Raw genomic sequence first — 21809 nt, 5'->3', positions numbered from 1 at the left:
GAGGGGAACCTCAGAAATGAGTTGGAGGGCTGCCCCTAGGTCTTCAGATGTATTCTGTAGTTCCTAGTAGAGGAGGTCAGGGCAAGGAGGGAGGCACTTGTAATGTCTGATAACACCACTCAAATTGGTGTGGTAATTTGGTGGCTTTTTTTATTTCAAATTGTCTGGAATATTTTCTCTGGATATAACGAACAGTATATGGAGGCCCTGTAGTGCAATTAGTACAGTATAAGGAGGCCCTCTAATGCTCAATTTATAATATGCAAGTACGATATATATCAAGACTGTTCCCCAGCACCCAGGGGTGCAGATCAGGGTAACAATGCAGCAGACCTAGACAGAGGGAGCTGAAAGGGTCAGTGCCAGCACCTTCACTCCAGAATCTGAGTTCAATGTAGAAAGAGGTTGAATGACTTCACAAGAACAACAAGGGTGAGTACAGCTCATCAGCTCTCTCAACACCCGCCAATACTCTTTTCACCCCCTCTCCAGCACTCTTGTAAATTCTTTCCCCTTCAGCATAATAGGGCACACTGCGACATCTCTCTTTCTCATTCCAAGCCTCTCTTCTTTGCTCTCTTCACACCACAAACTAACACCATTTTCTACTCATATCTTAGCACTGACATAACCCGTAAATCCTCCCAGCACTCCTTCCTCATTTCACATTCCAGACAGTTTGTTTTATATTCAACACATCCCACCTTCATTTCATTATGCATCTCCTCCACCCCTCAGGGCTGAATTTAGTCAGCCTGCCGCAGCCCCGAAAGTTGGTGCTGTCGCCGCCAGTGATGTGTGTGGCCAGCTGACTGCAGTCACATGGAGCGTGGCCACTTTACATAATGGAGGTGCATGACAGGGGTGGGCTCCAAGGCGGCAAATGCAGCTTCAGATTACTGCAACACAGGTGCTGGCACCATATTTAAGCGCTGCCAGCCCTGCTTGTAACTCAAACCTTTACTGAATCAATGATTCTGGATCACTGATAGACTCGGTGAGCAGCTGTTGGAACTCCTGAACCACCCCCACCACCTCAGGGAAGGACATAGGAACATTGGCACTCAGCAGGAGCTACTGGACACTATGGCTGAGGCAAGACACCAGGTGGCCCCACAGTTTATCAATCCCTCCCTGGAGATTCTCCTCTAGGCTGCAAGGGAAAGGCGGGAGGTCCTCTTTCCAAGGGACGGCAAGAAGGGATCCTCCCGCCTGACCAAGCAAGCCTGGCATGAGCAGCCAAGTCTTCAATGGGTAGCCCTTGTCCCCGAGAAACCATGCCTGAAGGCAAGCAGGCAGTCTGAAAAGCTGTGGCACCTGCGACTGTCGAAGTATGTAGGCGTCGTGGCTGCTTCCCGGGAAGTGGACACATACCTGCGGGAAACGCTTTTGGTGATAACAGACCAGTTGAACATTGATGGAATGGAAGCCCTTCCTATTGATGATGGCAGCTGGCTGGTCCGTTGGAGCCTTGATGGTCACATGTGTGCAATCTATCAGACCTGGGAGCGGAGCGGCAACTGGCGGATCTGCGAGGAAGCTGATCCAGAGTGGCAGCAGGCTATAAATGAAGAGCAGGGCTCGAGGCCCTTACTTACCTGGGAGCGGAGCGGCGACTGGCGGACCAGCGAGGAAGCTGATCCGGAGTGGTGGCAGGCTCCCTGTGTCTCTCGGCGCGCGCTGAGACTCGAAAGGGGGAAAAAAAGACTTACAGTGACATCATGGGAAATCTGCAAGGTGACTGGTTGGGTAAGTAACAGTTGTTAGTCAATTTAAATAGCTTAAAAAAAGGGGAAAGTTGTTTTTTTTAAAAAGACCTCAAGTGATAAAGATTAGTGTAATTTAGATTGTAGTGGGTAGTGTTTGGAGTAGAACAAGGCCCCTAGTGTAAATGCATTTTTTTAAGGGAGTAACTAATTAATCTAAGGGTACATCATGGTAGAAGAGCTCGCATCCGTGATATGCTCCTCCTGCGCTCTGTGGGAAATCAGGGATGCTTCCAGTATCCCTGACGACCATGTGTGCAGGAAGTGTATCCAGCTGCAGCTACTGGCTTCCCTCATTATGGAGTTGGAGCTGCAGGTGGATTCACTGTGGAGCATCCGCGATGCTGAGCACATCGTGGATAGTAAGTTTAGCGAGGTGGTCACACCGCAGGTAATAGCTGCACTTGCAGAAAAGGGATGGGTGACAACCTCTCCAGTGTAATCACATCCTTCCTACAGTGTGGTGGCCAGAACTGTACACAGTACTCCAGCTGTGGACTAATTAGCACTTTATACAGCTCCATCATAACCTCGCTGCTCTTATATTCTATGCCTCGGCGAAGAAAGGCAAGTATCCCATATGCCTTCCTAAAAATCTTATCTACCTGTACTGCTGCCCTCAGTGATCTATGGACAAGTACACCAAGGTCCCTCTGACCCTCTGTACTTTCTGGGGTTCTACCATCCATTGTATATTCCCTGCCTTGTTAGTCCTCCCAAAATGCATCACCTCACACTTCTCAGGATTAAATTCCATTTGCCACTGCTCCGACCATCTTACCAGCCCATCTATATTGTCCTGTAATTTAAGGCTTTCCTCCTCATTATTTATGACATCATCCACCAATTTTCGTCTCATCTGCGAACTTACTGATTATACCTCCTATATTCACGTCTAAATCATTAATGTACACTACAAACAGCAAGGGGCCCAGCACCGATCCTTGTGGTACTCCACGTGTCACAGGTTTCCACTTGCAAAAACAACACTCGACCATCACCCTCTGCCCCCTGTCACTAAACCAATTTTGGATCCAATTTGCCAAATTGCCCTGGACCCCATGGGCTCTTACCTTTTTAACCAATCTCCCATACGGGACCTTATCAAAAGCCTTACTGAAGTCCATGTAGACTACATCAACTGCTTTACCCTCATCTACACATCTAGTCACCTCCTCGAAAAATTCAATCAAGTTTGTTAGACATGATCTCCCCTGACAAAGCCATGCTGACTATCCCTGATTAATCCCTGCCTCTCCAAGTGAAGATTAATCCTGTCCCTCAGAATGTTTTCCAATAGTTTCCCTACCACTGATGTTAGACTCACTGGCCTGTAATTACCTGGTTTATCCCTGCTACCCTTCTTGAATATTGGTACCACATTCACTGTCCTCCAGTCCTCTGGTACCTTTCCTGTGGCCAGAGATGATTTGAAAATTTGTGTCAGAGCCCCTGCTATCTCCTCCCTTGCCTCACATTGCAGCCTGGGATACATCTCATCTGGGCCTGGAGATTTATCCACTTTTAAGCCTGCTAAAACAGCTAATACTTTCTCCCTTTCAATGCTAATTTGTTCAAGTATATCACAATCCCCCTCTCTGATCTCTACACCTACATCGCCCTTCTCCATAGGGAACACAGATGAAAAGTAATCACTTAAAACCTCACCCATGTCCTCCGGCTCCACACACAGATTGCCACTTTGGTCCCTGATGGGCCCTATTTTCCCCTGGTTATCATCTTGCCCTTAATATACTTATAAAACGCTTGGGATTTTCCTTTATCTTGCCCACCAGTGTTTTTTCATGTTCCCTCTTCGCTCTCCTAATTACTTTTTTAAGTACCCCCGTACACTTTCTATACTCCTCTAATGCCTCCGCTGTTTTTAGTACTCTGAATCTGCCATAAGCCTTTTTTTTTACCTGATCCAATGTTCTATATCCCTTGACATCCAGGGTTCCCTGGACTTTTTGGTCCGATCCTTCACCTTAACGGGTACATGTTGGCTCTAAACTCTCACTATTTCCTCTTTGAATGACTCCCAGTGGTCTGATGTAGACTTTCCTACAAGTAGCTGCTCCCAGTCCACTTTGGTCAGATCCTGTTTTATCATATTGAAATCGGCCTTCTCCCAATTCAGTACTTTTATTTCTGGTCCCTCTTTGTCCTTTTCCATAACAACCTTAAATCTTACAGAGTTATGGTCACTATCCCCGAAATGATCCCCCACTGACACTTCTACCACATGTCCGGCTTCATTCCCTGGGATTTGGTCCAGTATTGCCCCTTCTCTTGTAGACCTTTCTATGTGCTGGCTCAAAAAGCTCTCCTCTATGCACTTTAAGAATTCCATCCCCTTTAAGCCTTTTGCACTAAGACTATCCCAGTTGATTTTGGGGAAGTTGAAATCCCCAATATAATGACCCTATTATTTTTACACCTCTCTGAGATTTGCCTACATATCTGCTCCTCTATCTCTCTGACTGTTTGGAGGCCTGTAGTAGACACACAGCCAAGTGATTGCCCCCTTTTTGTTTTTAAGTTCTACCCATATGGCCTCATTTGAGGAACCTTCTAAGATATCATCCCTCCTTGCTGCAGTAATTGACTCCTCGATCAACAGTGCAATGTCGCCTCCTCTCTTACATCCTCCCTGGCACGCCTGAAGATTCTATACCCTGGAATATTGAGCTGCCAATCCTGCCCTTCCCTCAACCATGTCTCTGTGATAGCAATAATATCATATTCCCATGTGTTAATCAATGCCCTCAATTCATCTGCCTTACCACTAAGACTCCTTGTGTTAAAATAGATGCAATCCAGCCTTGCATTGTTCACTTTTTAGAACATTACAGCGCAGTACAGGCCCTTCGGCTCTCGATGTTGCGCCGACCTGTGAAACCATCTGACCTGCACTATTCCATTTTCATCCATATGTCTATCCAATGACCACTTAAATGCCCTTAAAGTTGGCGAGTCTACTACTGTTGCAGGCAGGGCGTTCCACGCCCCTAATACTCTCTGAGTAAAGAAACTACCTCTAACATCTGTCCTATATCTATCACCCCTCAACTTAAAGCTATGTCCCCTCGTGTTTGCCATCACCATCCAAGGAAAAAGACTCTCACTATCCACCCTATCTAACCCTCTGATTATCTTATATGTCTCTATTAAGTCACCTCTCCTCCTCCTTCTCTCCAACGAAAACAACCTCAAGTCCCTCAGCCTTTCCTCGTAAGACCTTCCCTCCATACCAGGCAACATCCTAGTAAATCTCCTCTGCACCCTTTCCAAAGCTTCCACATCCTTCCTATAATGCGGTGACCAGAACTGCACGCAATACTCCAGGTGCGGTCTCACCAGAGTTTTGTACAGCCCAAACAGGTCTATATTTGCCCTTCCAGACTGATTTAGTTTCTCTTCTATATTTGACTGTGCATCACCCCCTACTGTACCTCCACTCTGTATCCCATCCCCCTGCCAAATTAGTTTAAACCACCCACAACAGTACTAGCAAATCTTCCAGCAAGGATGTTGGTCCTGTTCCGGTTCAGGTGCAACCCGTCCAACTTGTACAGGTCCCACCTTTGCCAGAAACAGACCCAATGATCCAGGAAACTAAAGCCCTCCCTCCTGCACCATATCTTCAGCCACGCATTCATCTGCTCTATCCTCCTATTCCTATACTCACTAGCAGGTGGCACTGGGAGTAATCCACAGATTACTTGTGTGTGTGTTTATTGCGTATGCATGCTAGAGTGGTCACTTTGCATATTTTTAGTAGAGTTAACTGAGTTATAGAGTTTTAAGGTTAATAAACTTACACCTTTCTTGTTTAAATCTGAGAAAACTTGTCGGGTTGATTTCTGTCCAATTACAATTCGAGATCAGTGAGCAAGGACTCACTGACGGGAAGCTAAAAACACTGTTTTAAAAGTTAAACCCTGTTACGGCCAAACCAGGAAAAGGCTGAATGGGGAGCCCTAGACCTCTTCCTCACCTGGTCATAACACTCCCCGCATCTAAGTCATTGATATAAATTGTTAGAAGTTGAGGCTCCAGCACAGACCCCTGCGGGACTCCACTCATTACATCCTGCTAATCAGAAAAGGACCCATTTATGCATACTCTCTGTTTTCTGCCAGCCAGTCAATCTTCTATCCATGCTAATATGTTACCCACTACACCATGAGCTCCTACTTTGCACAATAACCTTTTATGTGGCACCTTGTCAAATGCCTTCTGGAAATCCATATACAGTACATCAACGGGCTACCCTTTATCCATGGCACATGTTACTCCTTCAAAGAACTCCAATAAATTGGTTAAACATGATCTCCCTTTCACAAAGCCATGCTGGCTACTTCCGATTACCTTGAGTTTTTCTAAGTCCCCAGCTAAAGCCTCCTTAATGATCAATTCTAACACCTTCTGCACGACAGACATCAAGCTAACTGGCCTATTGTTACCTATTTTCTGCCTCCCCTACTTCTTGAATAGAGGGGTTATATTTGCTACTTTCCAGTCTGATGGAACCTTTCCAGAATCTAGCAAATTTTGAAAAATTAACACCAACGCATCTACTACCTCATTTGCCACCTCTTTTACGACCCTAGGATGAAGCCCATCAGGACCCAGGGACGTGTCAGCTCGCAGATCCACCAGTTTGGTCAGTACCGCTTTCCTGGTGATTGCTATTTCTCCAAGTTCCTCTCTTCCTTCCACCTCCTGATTTACAGCCAATACTGGAATGTTTTTTGTTTTCTCTATAGTGAAGACAGAAGCAAAATATTTGTTCATTTCATCTTCCATTTCCTTATTATCTACTATTAACTCCCCATTCTCACTCTCCAGAGGACGAACACTCACTTTACTTACTCTTTTCCTTTTTAAATACCAGTAGAAACTCTTGCTATCCATTTTTACATTTCTAGCTAGTGTCCTCTCATACTCTAATTTCTTTCTCCTGATTAACCTTTTAGTCATTCTCTGCCGTTCTTTATATTCTGATCAATCATCTGACTTGTCACTCATCTTTGCGCAATTATACGTATTTTCCTTAAGTTTGATGCTTTATTGAACTTCTTTAGTTAACCACGGATGGTGGGTCCTCCCCTTAGAATTTTTTTTTATAGCAAGAATATACTTATCCTGAATATTCTGAAATATCCCCTTGAACGTCTGCCACTGCTTCACAATTGATCTATCTCTTTGCCTCATAACCCAGTTCACTTCAGCTAGCTCAGCTTTCATGCCCACATAGTTGCCCTTATTTAAGTTTAAAATACTAGCCTTAGACTCACTCTTCTCTCTTTCAAACTGGATGTAAAATTCAATCATATTGTGGTCGCTGCTACCTAGAGGTGCCTTTACTCTGAGGTCATTAATTAATCCTGTCACGTTACACAATACTAAGTCTTAATATAACCTGCGGTCTGGTTGGTTCCAGAATGTGCTACTAAGAAACTATCTCAAAAGCATTCTATGAATTCCTCATCCAGGCTATTATTGCCAATCTGATTTTTTCAGTTTATATGCAAATAAAAATCACCCATGATTACTGCCATCGCTTTATCACAAGCACCCAATATTTCTTCTTGTATACTTTGTCCAACATCATGGTTATTGTTAGGGGGCCTGTAGATCATTCCCACTAGTGACTTCTTTTCCTGACTATACCTCATCTCCACCCAAACAGATTCTATATCCTGCTCTCCTGAACCAAGGTCATCTCTAACTATTGCACAAATGCCATCCTTGATCAACAGTGCTACCCCTCCATCTTTACTTAGCTTCCTATTCTTCTTGAACATCATATACCCCTCGATATTCAGGATCCAATTCTTGTCATCCTGCAGCCACATCTCTGTAATGGCTATCAGATGATATTTATTTACTTCAATGTGATGCAGGTGGGCCCTTCTTGGCATGGTCGGCTGCTGCTGCTTTTGCCGTGGAACTTCAAGGGCAGGCGCATCTGCCTCCTGGCCCTCCCTCTGTCGGAAAGGTCTCATCAAGCCACAGGGGTCCAAAAAGACAGGGTGTATGAGAACCATGCCAAGTGACCAATGGACCTACAGAGCGCTATTGAGGCAGAGACGATCCTGCCCAGACAACTGAGCTTTTGCTACTTCTCCTGGCAGACTCCCTGATAGCTCTCAGCGCCCTCCAACCCTCTCATCCAACTGTATGGGTAACCACACATCTCACCCAACAGTTTGTTCTCCCAATACAGCCACTCAAACCCAAGCCCCCCCCATACAGAGCCCCCAAGACCTGGACTCCCCCTTGCAGAGCTCCCAAGACCCCAACCACCCCCCTCCCCCACCCCTTGCAGAGCCCTTGAGACCCTGATGCCCCTTGCAGGGTACCAGAGACCCTGACCACCCCCCTTGCAGAGCGCAAAGCACTGCAGTCTGACAATGCCTCTGCACCCACCACCCCCCCCCCCCCCCCCCCCCCCCACCTCTCCCTATGCAGTGCTGGACATGGCTGTCTTCCTGTTGCAGCATTGAAGCCTCACCTCGGTGCCGCCAGCTTTCAACGGTTGTGAACCCAAAGGCACGTGAGTGCCGCCCACCATTCACTTAATCTCATGCACCCCATTAAATCATGATGAATGTATTTAAAGTAAGCATTCTACAATTTAAAATGCATTCCCTTCGGGATGTCAATTCTGCTTGCAGGTTTCCCGCTGCTGGAAATATCTAGAAAGGACATTATGACGCCAGATTTCCTGGCGGACGTTTCCGACATGGTTCTCCATCCCCCCATGCCACCATTCCCACTTCAAAAGGCCATACAAAATTCTGCCCTCAAAGTGCAGTTTTGGGTACCTTACCTTCAAAAGGAATTTCTCATTGGACTAAGATTCTGCGATCTTGATTTGAATCCAGACAAGACTTATGAGGTGAAAGTATTTTTTCTCATTTTTATCTATAAGCTTTAGGTCAAATTATGCAAAATTACTGGAAGGTACATACAAATATGGATTTTTATTACAGACCAATGTAGCACAACTTCCCTTTCACCTATGACCTTTGGCACTTGGCAGATCTGGTGCTCCATATGCCCCTGTTATAGCCTCACTGACTGTCATGTTATAGCAAGAGCTGCATTTTGGTTACATTTACTTAAAAGACCAAAGTGATTTTTTTAAACAAAAACAAGAAATGCTGGATTCACTCAGCAGGTCTGGCAGCATCTGTGGAAAGAGAAGCAGAGTTAACGTTTCGGGTCAGTGACCCTTCTTCGGAACGTGATTTTTTGCCTCAGTTTTCTTATTCACAATATTTAGTTGGTATGAAAGAACTGTTTATTTTATTGCATAGATTTGTATGTTCAACACAGATACGTCAATTGTTCATATAATCATAAAATAGTACAGCATCTCCTAGATGTTTGTAATTAACTACATTCCATGGTTTATGCTATTGTTAATTTTCTATATATGATGTATTATTGGAGGTTGAGAACTTTTGCATACACAGAATTAACAGAAACATTTGTTTTAACATCGAAGGGGTTAAAAGTAGGAGTTTAAAACAATACTGGAGTTCTGTCCAAATGCAGTTTCTTGAATAATACAAGAGTAGGACCAGCATCGGTTTGAAGATAAATGGAGATTGAATAAGAATGAAAACAAGCTGTATTTGTTGTTCAGAAACAAAACTGGTCAAATGATCAGAGACCTTGGGCTTTAATTTGAGAAATGGCAGCCCACCCACTTGGGCGCATGCCAAAGAGCCACCGCAATCTCCCGCGCAGCAGCTCATTTAAATAGCTGGGGTGACCCCACCCCCAATCATGTGGAGGGGGCGGGCTGTCTGTCCCCAGCAATGGTGCCAGCTGCCTGTGTGCAGGTGCTGGCGCCATTTTTAAAGGGCAGCCAACCCTGCCGGCACATTTAAATTTTTAAAGAGGAAAGCCCCCCAAAATTAAAAAATTCACAATGCCCCTTTCCCACCCCCAAATAACAATTACATTATCTCTTTGCCTCATCCACCCCCCCAACACACTTACCTTTCACATCTGGCCTTCCCCCCAAATTGCACAAAGTTTAAGGTTCATCCCTTCCCACTATCCCCTACACCCATTACTTTTATTTGACCCAGTCATCCCGTTCCCCGCACTGACAAACTTACCTCCTCCCCCTCCCCACCAGTGTGGCTCCGCGTTTCCCAAGACAGAGATCTGAAGGCATGGGAGTGCCGGCTGCCGCGATCTTCCCTCTAGATCACTGGTAAGTCCATGTTAACTTATTAATTTTATTCATTTGCATATTTAAAGTGTGGTCCCATCGCCTAGAGGCAGGGGGGACACCACGGAGCCTCGCCGCCACCGAGACGATCAGCCGGGTCCTACCGGCACTGAGGTCCATGGCGGGCCTTCTCTGGAGCCATCTACAGGCACCCGACCCTCTGCCGCCGTGGAACCCGAAGCCTGGGGGAGAACATAATCCAGCCCCTCTGCACAGAACCCAAAGACATTTTGATGGAGATCAAATGGCCCGATACAGGTTATTTCATTGTATGTATTTTGATATATATTTTTCATAAAGGAGACCTTCCACTTGTATCATGGATTCTGCCTCCAAATAGTATTCCTTAGCTTTGCAATGGGAGATGGAAAGAGAAAATTGCTTTGTAGGTCTTAGCACCAGTAAAATTCTGCAGGTGGGCAGTCTGTGAATAGAAAAAGAGAGAAACAACTGGGAGTGAGAAAGGAGAGAACAGAGTGAGGCAGCCAATGAAAAACAAGAAATATAGAAAACAAATAGAAGATAGAACAAAAAGAGATGGCTAAGATGACAAACAAAGACCACAAAAGCAGAATTACATTTTTTTCCTGCTGGACCAATCTCCAATTGAGGAATGGGTTAGAGACAATTTCCAAGTCTCTGCTTGTGCCATTATAATACACATCAAAGTTCTGGAGAATGGAACATTTCAGGCACCCAACATCAGAATCTAGCATTTGCAAGGTAGGCATAGGACAACTAAATGCAGATTAAAGCTCCTCATAGCAAGCTTTACTCCACATCTGACCTGTGATCTACCTGATTTGAGACTGTTTATCGCCTTCACTGTTTCCTTTCCCCAAACTGATATCCCTTACCTTATCATCACAAAACAATTCAATTATACAATCTACATAAAGGATATCAATGTATTAGGGAGGGTTCAGTATCGCAAAAAGGATAAATTGGAACTCAAAACAGTATTTTGAGACAAGACTAACAAAATAGCATCAGTTCTCATAGGAGAAAAGATTAAAAAAGAACAGGATCAAATCTAGCAAATGCTGAAAGCATGGATATTGATATAAGCAAGTTATTTAAGTTAGAAGACATGAATAAAATATTAGCATGCTGCAAGCAAAACTAGGGATTAAAAAAGTTCCACAGGGCAGTAGATATATGGAATATATTCACTTCAAGTGTAATTAATAATATACCCATTATCTCCTTTCAAAAGAGGTTAGACTGGTTGTGAAAGAGACTGAAGATTATAAGAGTAGGTGAAGATTAACAAATACTGTATCAAGCAGTTCAGCTGCAGTTCTGTTGAAGCCATTGCAGTCACATTCATGGAATATCACTGGTTGGAGGTAAATAAAGTAAGATTGCCTTTCTTTAGAATAATCCCTCATTCTTTGAATTTCCCAGATACATTTAGGATAGATCGATTCTCCTCTGAGATCATGAAAGTGAATTTCCTCACAGTGAGTTGTTGCATTGTTGTGCTAATGAAAAGAGACTTGCACCAGCCAGTGGCCTGGAGAAATATTCTCCGAGAACTTCCTGGGTAAGCTGACTTGCATGCTCATTTGTATAGCCATTGGTATAAATCCCATGTAAAACTTGCGTATGTAGCTGGAGTGCATGGAAACTAGACTGCAGTTTATGAAAAGACAGTTCAGCCTGCATACTTCAGTATTAGAGTAGGGAACAACGTAGTAAGGAAGGAACAGTGAAATGAAATAAGAAAAGGCTGGAAATACTCAGCGGGTCTGGCAACAGCTGTGGACAGAGAAACAGAGTTAACGTTTCAGGTCAATGACCTTTCATCAGAACCTGAAACATTAATCTGTTTCTCTCTCCACAGGCACTGCCAAACCTGCTGAATATTTCTCGCGTTTTCTGTCTTTATTTCCAATTTCCAGTATCTGCAATATTTTGCTCTTGCATTAAGGAAGTGGCTCACTCGCTTGACTGTCTGCTAACTTCAACATATGTCTCATTAATTATTTGATCACAGACTTTTCTAGAATTATGTCTACAGCAGGAGAACTTGCACCAGGCAGCCAAGCAAGGCAGCAGGGCATGGCACCAAGTGGAGTAGAAGAGCTTCAATCCCCCCTAAAGAAAACTCCTGGGTATCTGGACCTCCAAACCAGCAAAGCATATCACTCGAGCTACCTCGAGGGAGATAGCACCGGCACTGTGTGCCAACTCCATTATTCCTAACACTGCAGACCAGTGCCAAAAGAACTCAAATGATCTCACCAAGTAGGCAAGGTAATTCTTCCTTGCACTCACAATTAACCTTTTAAAATATATTCTAGTTGGGCATGGGGGGAAGGGGGGGCATTCTAATTTGATATCTCGCACTATGGTTACCAAGCTCTGCTAACAGCAATTACTAATGTGCACAAGCCTGAAACCACTTTTCCCACCTTAACGGGCTAACATCCTCACTTCTCTTACTTCAGCTCTCGCATGCCATACACCTCATCTGCTAGATTTCACCTCATTTACTCTATCTTCTTGCAAGTGAAAATGATGTACAATACCTGACAGATGCAAGCCATCAAGGGGAACATCTCAACCCTTAAACCCTTTGCTGTCTACAATGAGAAAGCATAAGAGATCATGGGAAGTCAAGCTGTTCTTGCCCTGTGGGATGTCAAAGTTAAAAACATGTTCCTGTCTTCAAGTTGTTGACTGAATACCTACACTGTCACCTTGGCATCCCTGTGAAGCATCATATGGACATAACCTTCCACTCCCTCCTCTGTCTCCTTAATCGTGAGAAGGTAATGCTCACCCATTCTCAGCTTTTTACAGCCCTTTCTTGCAGTTCCTAGCAATGGGGTTGCTGAGGATGATGAATGGGAGGAAGATGATGACAAAGCTGAGGAACAGAAGAGAACACATTTCTTCCTCATCAGCCATAACAACAATGATGATGATGAGAAAGAGAATAATGAGGACCTTTTCAGTGTCACTCCCTGTCACCAGGCCAGATATTTTTAGCTGAAGGTAATTATATAGTGTTAGTAAGGATGATTCACAGAGCACAAAGGAACTGGAGTACTGAGAAGTGTATAAAGATGTGCTACCATCCTGGAAAGGATGAAGAGAAGACTGCCCATGATTCACAGTCACGGAATGCAAAATTCACAGGTACTCACTGAAAAGGAAAGGTATTTGAGGAACATTGTACCTTCATGCAGATATTGATGTCAATCTCAGAGGATGTGTGCAATGACAGAGTGGTTCTTGAATCTTCTTTGAATAGTGCCATGGAATATTTTACATCCACCTGAACAAGCAGATTCTGTTTAAAGTTTCATTCGAAAGATAGCACATCTGACCAACACACTTGGAGCAAAAGAAAAAATTTAGACATGGTTTAACTACTGATTGTTCTCCAGTGACCTCTCCTGGAAGTAAATGTGTATGCACAAGGGTTAGATTTGATTGTGATATTCTTGTATTAGAATATTAATGTTCAGAATCACCTAGTGGGAATATACGTAGGCTTAGTCCCCACATTACTGAGTGTCAAAGTCAGAGAAACTAAAGGTGGGACAAAAACAAGAAATGCTGGATTCACTCAGCAGGTCTGGCAGCATCTGTGGAAAGAGAAGCAGAGTTAACGTTTCGGGTCAGTGGCCCTTCTTCGGAACTAGCAAATATTAGAAATGTCAAAGATTATAGGCAAGTGAGCCGGGGGTGGGGCAAGAGATAACAAAGGAGAAGGTGTAGATTGGACAAGGCCACATAGCTGACCAAGAGGTCATGGAGCAAAGGCAAACAATATGTTAATGGTGTGTTGAAAGACAAAGCATTAGTACAGATAGGGTGTTGACGAACTGAAGATTGAGCAGCAGCAAGTACAAGCATGAAAAAAAACAGTGGGTAAGCAAACTGAACAAACTACAATGAAATGAAATAAACCAAAGAAAAAAAATTGTGAAAAATGTAAAAAAGAAAAAATAACTAAAAATAAAAGTAAAATGGGGGGCCCCTCATGCTCTGAAATTATTGAACTCAATGTGCAGTCCGGCAGGCTGTAGTGTGCCTAATCGGTAAATGAGATGCTGTTCCTCGAGCTTGCGTTGATGTTCACTGGAACACTGCAGCAAGCCCAGGATATAGATGTGAGCATGAGAGCAGGGGGGAGTGTTGAAATGGCAAACAACCGGAAGCTCAGGACCCTGCTTGCAGACTGAGCAGAGGTGTTCCGCAAAGCGGTCACCCAGTCTGCGTTTGGTCTCCCCAGTGTAGAGGAGACCACATTGTGAGCAGCGAATACAATATACTACATTGAAAGAAGTACAAGTAAATCGCGGCTTCAGCTGAAAGGAGTGTTTGGGGCCTGGGATAGTGAGGAGAGAGGAGGTAAATGGGCAAGTATTACACCTCCTGCGATTGCAGGGGAATGTGCCATGGGACGGGAAGAGGTGGTGGGGGTAATGGAGGAGTCGACCAGGGTGTCGCGGAGGGAACGATCCCTTCGGAATGCTGACAGGGGAAGGGAGGGGAAAGATGCGTTTGGTAGTGGCATCACGCTGGAGGTGACGGAAATGGCGGAGGATGATCCTTTGGATATGGAGGCTGATGGGGTGGAAAGTGAGGACAAGGGGAGCCCTGTCACGGTTCTGGGAGGGAGGGGAAGGGGTGAGGGTAGAGGTGTGGGATATAGGCTGGACACAGTTGAGGGCCCTGTCAATAACAGTGGGGGGGGGGAAATCCTCGGTTGAGGAAAAAGGAGGTCATATCAGAAGCACCGTCATGGAAGTTGGCATCATCAGAGCAGATGCGTCGGAGACGGAGAAACTGGGAGAATGGAATGGAATCCTTACAGGAGGTAGGATGTGAAGAAGTGCGGTCCAGGTAGCTGTGGGAGTCGGTGGGCTTATAATGGATATTAGTAGACAACCTATCCCCAGAGATGGAGACAGAGAAGTCAAGGAAGGGAAGGGAAGTGTCAGAGATGGACCATGTAAAGGTGAGAGAAGTGTGGAAATTGGAAGCAAAGTTGATAAAGTTTTCCAGTTCGGGGCGGGAGCAGGAAACGGCACCAATAGTCATCAATGTACCGGAAAAAGAGTTGGGGGAGGGGGCCTGAGTAGGACTGGAACAAAGAATGCTCGACATATCCCACAAAAAGACAGGCATAACTAGGACCCATGTGGGTACCCATAGCAACACCTTTTACTTGAAGGAAGTGAGCGGAGTTGAAGGAGAAGTTGTTCAATGTGAGAACAAGTTCAGCCAGGCAGAGGAGGGTGGTGGTGGATGGGGACTGGTTGGGCCTCTGTTCAAAGAAGAAGCGGAGAACCCTTAAACCATCCTGGTGGGGGATGGAGGTGTAGAGCGATTGGACGCCCATAGTGAAGAGGAGGCGGTTGGGACCAGGAAACTGGAAATTGTCAAAATGACGAAGGGCGTCAGAAGAGTCACAGATGTAGGTGGGAAGAGACTGGACCAGCGGAGAAAAGATAGAGTTAAGATAGGAAGAAATAAGTTCAGTGGGGCAGGAGCAGGCTGACACAATGGGTCTGTCGGGACAGTCCCGTTTGTGGATTTTGGGAAGGAGGTAGAAGCGGGCTGTCCGGGCTTGCGGAACTGTGAGGTTGGAAGCTATAGACGGAAGATCTCCAGAGGAGATGAGGTCAGTGACAGTCCTTTGGACAGTGGCTTGATGTTCAGTGGTGGGGTCATGGTCCAGATGGAGGTAGGAAGAAGTGTCTGTGAGTTGGCGTTGAGCTTCTGCAAGGTAGAGGTCGGTACGCCATACAACAACAGCACCACCCTTGTCTGAAGGTTTGATGACCATGTCGGGGTTAGACCTGAGAGAACGGAGTGCCTCAAGTTCAGATGGGGACAGATTAGAGTGAGTGAGGGGGGGCAGAGAAATTGAAATGACCAATGTCGCGCCGACAGTTTTCAATGAAGAGATCAAGAGCGGGTAAGAGGCTAGGGGGAGGGGTGCAGGGAGAGGGAGAATGCTGGAGGCGGGTGAATGGGTCTGCTGGTCGGGGGGAGGACTCCTGGTCAAAGAAGTGAGCCCGGAGACGGAGGCGACGGAATGACGGCTTGGCATGACATTGAGCCTTTGTCTCCGGGCTCACTTCTTTGAAGTGAAGGGTCACTGACCCGAAACGTTAACTCTGCTTCTCTTTCCACAGATGCTGCCAGACCTGCTGAGTGGTTCCAGCATTTCTTGTTTTTATTTCAGATTTCCAGCATCCGCAGTATTTTGCTTTTATTTTAGTGTTTACTTCACTGCCACTTCTCTTCCAGGAATGGCTACCTTGAAGAAGTTCTGCTCTTCCCTCCAACGAGATTTTTGTTTGTCTCTTTTACCTTGTTCACCTTCATTGCTTTCTATTTCCCTTCTGGTGTTTGATAATGTGTCCACCAAAACTTGTTTTCACAGCCAAATCTCCTGCCTCAGTGACTGCCTCCGGCTCCAACTTATTCCACGTGGATTCCAACTGCATTTTCACCCATCATGTTTTGAATCCACCCAGGATTACAGGTATCTCAGAGAGATACAACGTCCCTCGGACTGCTACTCTCGCCGCATCCTGAGATCCACACTCAGTGCTATGCGCCGTCACATGCACACACTGAACCTCTCTCTCCAGCAGCACCGCCTCACCTTATCTCAAAGCTGTTCTACTCCGCAGTTTCATTTCATCTTTCGTCTCATCCGACGCATTAACAAAAAACTTCTTTTCTTCCTTTCAGATGTCAAGGAATGCAAGCTCCAGCAGCTGATGGGGACGAATACTCCTCCAGATCCTCCTTCCGCTTCACTTCCCTCTGACCCCACCCCTTCTGATCTGACCCCTTGCCGTGTATTCACTTTACCCTCTGACCTCCCCCTCTCTGATGCTGAACGTTCTGTACTCAGCAAAGGTCTCAGTTTTATCCCCTTACGTCTCCACCTCAATGAATTTCGCGCTCGGCATGACGTTGAGCTCTTCTTCCGTCGCCTCCGTCTCCGGGCTCACTTCTTTGACCAGGAGTCCTCCCCCCGACCAGCAGACCCATTCACCCGCCTCCAGCATTCTCCCTCTACCTGGACCCCTCCCCCTGGCCTCTTACCCGCTCTTGATCTCTTCATTGAAAACTGTCGGCGAGACATTGGTCATCTCAATTTCTCTGCCCCCCTCACTCACTCTAACCTGTTCCCCTCTGAACCTGCCGCACTCCGTTCTCTCAGGTCTAACTCCGACATGGTCATCAAACCTGCAGACAAGGGTGGTGCTGTTGTTGTATGGCGTACCGACCTCTACCTTGCAGAAGCTCAACGCCAACTCACAGACACTTCTTCCTACCTCCCTCTGGACCATGACCCCACCACTGAACATCAAGCCACTGTCCAAAGGACTGTCACTGACCTCATCTCCTCTGGAGATCTTCCATCTATAGCTTCCAACCTCATAGTCCCGCAAGCCCGGACAGCCCGCTTCTACCTCCTTCCCAAAATCCACAAACGGGACTGTCCCGGCAGACCCATTGTGTCAGCCTGCTCCTGCCCCACTGAACTTATTTATTCCTATCTTAACTCTATCTTTTCTCCGCTGGTCCAGTCTCTTCCTACCTACATCCGTGACTCTTCTGACGCCCTACGTCATTTTGACAATTTCCAGTTTCCTGGTCCCACCCGCCTCCTCTTCACTATGGACGTCCAATCGCTTTACACCTCCATCCCCCACCAGGATGGTTGAAGGGCTCTCCGCTTCTTCCTGGAACAGAGGCCCAACCAGTCCCCAACCACCACCACCCTCCTCTGCCTGGCTGAACTTGTTCTCACATTGAACAACTTCTCCTTCAACTCCGCTCACTTCCTTCAAGTAAAAGGTGTTGCTATGGGTACCCGCATGGGTCCTAGTTATGCCTGTCTTTTTGTGGGATATGTCGAGCATTCTTTTTTCCAGTCCTACTCAGGCCCCCTCCCCTAACTTTATTTCCGGTACATTGATGACTGTATCGGTGCCGTTTCCTGCTCCCGCCCCGAACTGGAAAACTTTATCAACTTTGCTTCCAATTTCCACCCTTCTCTCACCTTTACATGGTCCATCTCTGACACTTCCCTTCCCTTCCTTGACTTCTCTGTCTCCATCTCTGGGGATAGGTTGTCTACTAATATCCATTATAAGCCCACCGACTCCCACAGCTACCTGGACTGCACTTCTTCACACTCTAACTCCTGTAAGGATTCCATTCCATTCTCCCAGTTTCTCCGTCTCCGACGCATCTGCTCTGATGATGCCAACTTCCATGACGGTGCTTCTGATATGACCTCCTTTTTCCTCAACCGAGGATTCCCCCCCCACTGTTGTTGACAGGGCCCTCAACCGTGTCCGAACCATTCCCCGCACCTCTACCCTCACCCCTTCCCCTCCCTCCCAGAACCGTGACAGGGTTCCCCTTGTCCTCACTTTTCATCCCACCAGCCTCCATATCCAAAGGATCATCCTCCGCCATTTTCGCCACCTCCAGCGTGATGCCACTACCAAACACATCTTCCCCTCCCTTCCCCTGACAGCATTCCGAAGGGATCGTTCCCTCCGCGACACCCTGGTCCACTCCTCCATAACCCCACCACCTCATCCCCGTCCCATGGCACCTTCCCCTGCAATCGCAGGAGGTGTAATACCTGCCCATTTACCTCCACTCTCCTCACTATCCCAGGCCCCAAACACTCCTTTCAGGTAAAGCAGCGATTTACTTGTACTTCTTTCAATGTAGTATACTGTATTCGCTGCTCACAATGTGGTCTCCTCTACATTGGGAAGACCAAACGCAGACTGGGTGACCGCTTTGCGGCAGACCTCTGCTCAGTCCACAAGCAGGACCCTGAGCTTCCGGTTGTTTGCCATTTCAACACTCCCCCCTGCTCTCATGCTCACATCTCTATCCTGGGCTTGCTGCAGTGTTCCAGTGAACATCAACGCAAGCTCGAGGAACAGCATCTCATTTTCCGATTAAGCACACTACTGCCTGCCGGACTGCACATTGAGTTCAATAATTTCAGAGCATGAGGGGCCCCCCCATTTTACTTTTATTTTTAGTTATTTTTTATTTTTTACATTTTTTACAATTTTTTTTCTTTGGTTTATTTCATTTCATTGTAGTTTGTTCAGTTTGCTTACCCACTGTTTTTTTTTCATGTTTGCACTTGCTGCTGTTCAATTTTCAGTCCGTTAACACCCTATCTGTACTAATGCTTTGTCTTTCAAAACACCATTAACATATTGTTTGCCTTTGCTCCGTGACCTCTTGGTCAGCAATGTGGCCTTGTCCAATCTACACCTTCTCCTTTGTTATCTCTTGCCCCACCCCCGGCTCACTTGCTTATAACCTTTGACATTTCTAATATTTGCTAGTTCCGAAGAAGGGTCACTGACCCGAACCGTTAACTCTGCTTCACTTTTCACAGATGCTGCTAGACCTGCTGAGTGGTTCCAGCAGTTCTTGTTTTTATTGCAATAAAGTAATCTTGTTGTTAACATGCCATACCTGCGGCTATTCTAATAGAAGCTTATTATAAAAATAATAAGGTTCATATTCTCCCACCTCCCAGCTAAGTCAAGTCCACTTTATCTCCCTCCTTCCATTATTTTGTGATTAACACTAATAGCAGCATGGTGTGCAGTTATAAAATGACAGGGCAAGCTTGTACAGAAATGATCAGTGGTGAACCGTGCATCGTAATAAGGAATAAACCAACGAAGCAATACTCATTTTTTTCCTTTAGATATATTGGTAGATGGAAAGTAAGGATAACAGTTGCTGTGTAATGAGTTAAATCACATGGGAGGAACTGTTATCATTGTGGCAGTCAGGGAGAGTGGGACTATAACAGTATCAGTAGAATGCAGAACAATTGCAATTTATGACTATCCCTGTAATGCCTGATATTGCTTGAATTTGAGTCTAACCATTCCACATTCTCTTGAACAATTGGAATTTACAGAACTGTCTGTCGAGGTCTTTTGAAAGCTATCCTCATGATTTTCCAGATTTTTTAAACTTGGACTATGAGAAGCACACAGTCCTCTCTGATAATCTTGGAAGTTATATTTTCAATATGGTTTATCTGGTGTGATAATTTGGGCTATTTCCCAAAAGTTCCCAATGCAATAGTCTGCTTCCATTGACAAGTCCTCACTATTAATGAATCAAAACTTGATCGTATATATGAAATAACCAGGGTATGAAGTCTTATGGTGAGTAATAAATTCTTTTACCATTGGCAAATGCATTGGAAATAGTATGGAGTGTATTGATATACTCTTGATGTCCTCAAAACTGATGGAAAACTATTAATTTTTTTTAAAGAAATATAATTGATAGAAGCAAGAATAAAATTACCAGTTAAATGACTTCATTTAACTTTGAGTACTTGTTCCTTCCGAGTCAAAAAATATTCTGAAATATTAGCAATATTCAGCAGTCATGTTTAGATCACACATCCTTGTTGAAAAGCTTTTACATCAGAAGGATACTTATAGTGTTCCCACTGCTGTGTTACTTCTACAATTAGTGCACAGTGGCGCAGTGGTTAGCACCGCAGCCTCACAGCTCCAGGGACCCGGGTTCGATTCCAGGTACTGCCTGTGTGGAGTTTGCAAGTTCTCCCTGTGTCTGCGTGGGTTTTCTCCGGGTGCTCCGGTTTCCTCCCACAAGCCAAAAGACTTGCAGGTTGATAGGTAAATTGGCCATTATAAATTGTCACTAGTGTAGGTAGGTGGCAGGGAAATATAGGGACAGGTGGGGATGTTTGGTAGGAATATGGGATTAGCGTAGGATTAGTATAAATGGGTGGTTGATGTTCGGCACAGACTCGGTGGGCCGAAGGGCCTGTTTCAGTGCTGTATATCTAATCTAACTGCTTCTGGTATGGAGCAATGCTTCAGAGAGCACAGATCAGGAAATGTCATGCCCACAGACATGGATAAAAGTCAAAGCTGTAGGACCAAGATTTTCCAACATAAGCTCTCTGGGAGCACTACTTGGTGCCGGGAGCACTTCTTTGCAGAATCAACCCAGCCCCACTTTTGCACTTTCACAGTGGACCCTTGTATATGCTAACATGGAACATTCATGAGTTGTCTCGTCAACTACCTTAGCCTGAAAAGGAACAGTTTACAAACACAAATGTAAACATAGGGTGGACCAACACAATCATCTTCTCCCCCCAACATCATCATGTAGATGACATTCTTCCCCAGAAAACAGTGTTAAAATTGTTCCACTATTGCAATGCTATACAAATTCCTGACATATATTTTAATATATTCTTATGATTTGCAACAGGACAGATGTGTCTGTCACATCCAATTCTTCTCCAGCTATCCTACTGAATGGCTTAATTGCTGCCCAAAGGATCAATTTTTGATCTGCTTCTATTCATTTTCTATATTAAAAGGAAAATATCACCATTAAGAAACCAGTTTAAAATATATAATAAACTTGAAACATCTGTTTTTTTTCCACTTTCTGTACTTTCTTTTCTTAATATTATCTTGATGTTGTTTATTTGGATGATGATACAACAGAGCTGTCTGAATATTGGTAGATATGGCATTGTAAGAAATGTTTTGGAAAAGGTGAAGAATCTTAATGCTGGGTTTTCAATTTTAGGCTCTCAGTGTCAGCATCAAGTACCCCTAGATTAGGTATAGCCCATTTCAATGCAGAATAAACTTCCGTTTACTCTGTCCCAGCACTGTGTGGCTCAGCTCTCACCTCAAAAGAGGCTATGACACTTGTCCACAACCAGTTACTTTGTG

This window comes from Heterodontus francisci, chromosome 8 (genome assembly GCF_036365525.1).
Source record: "Heterodontus francisci isolate sHetFra1 chromosome 8, sHetFra1.hap1, whole genome shotgun sequence".
NCBI classification, from domain to species: Eukaryota; Metazoa; Chordata; class Chondrichthyes; order Heterodontiformes; family Heterodontidae; genus Heterodontus; species Heterodontus francisci.
This window is presented reverse-complemented; position numbering follows the sequence as displayed.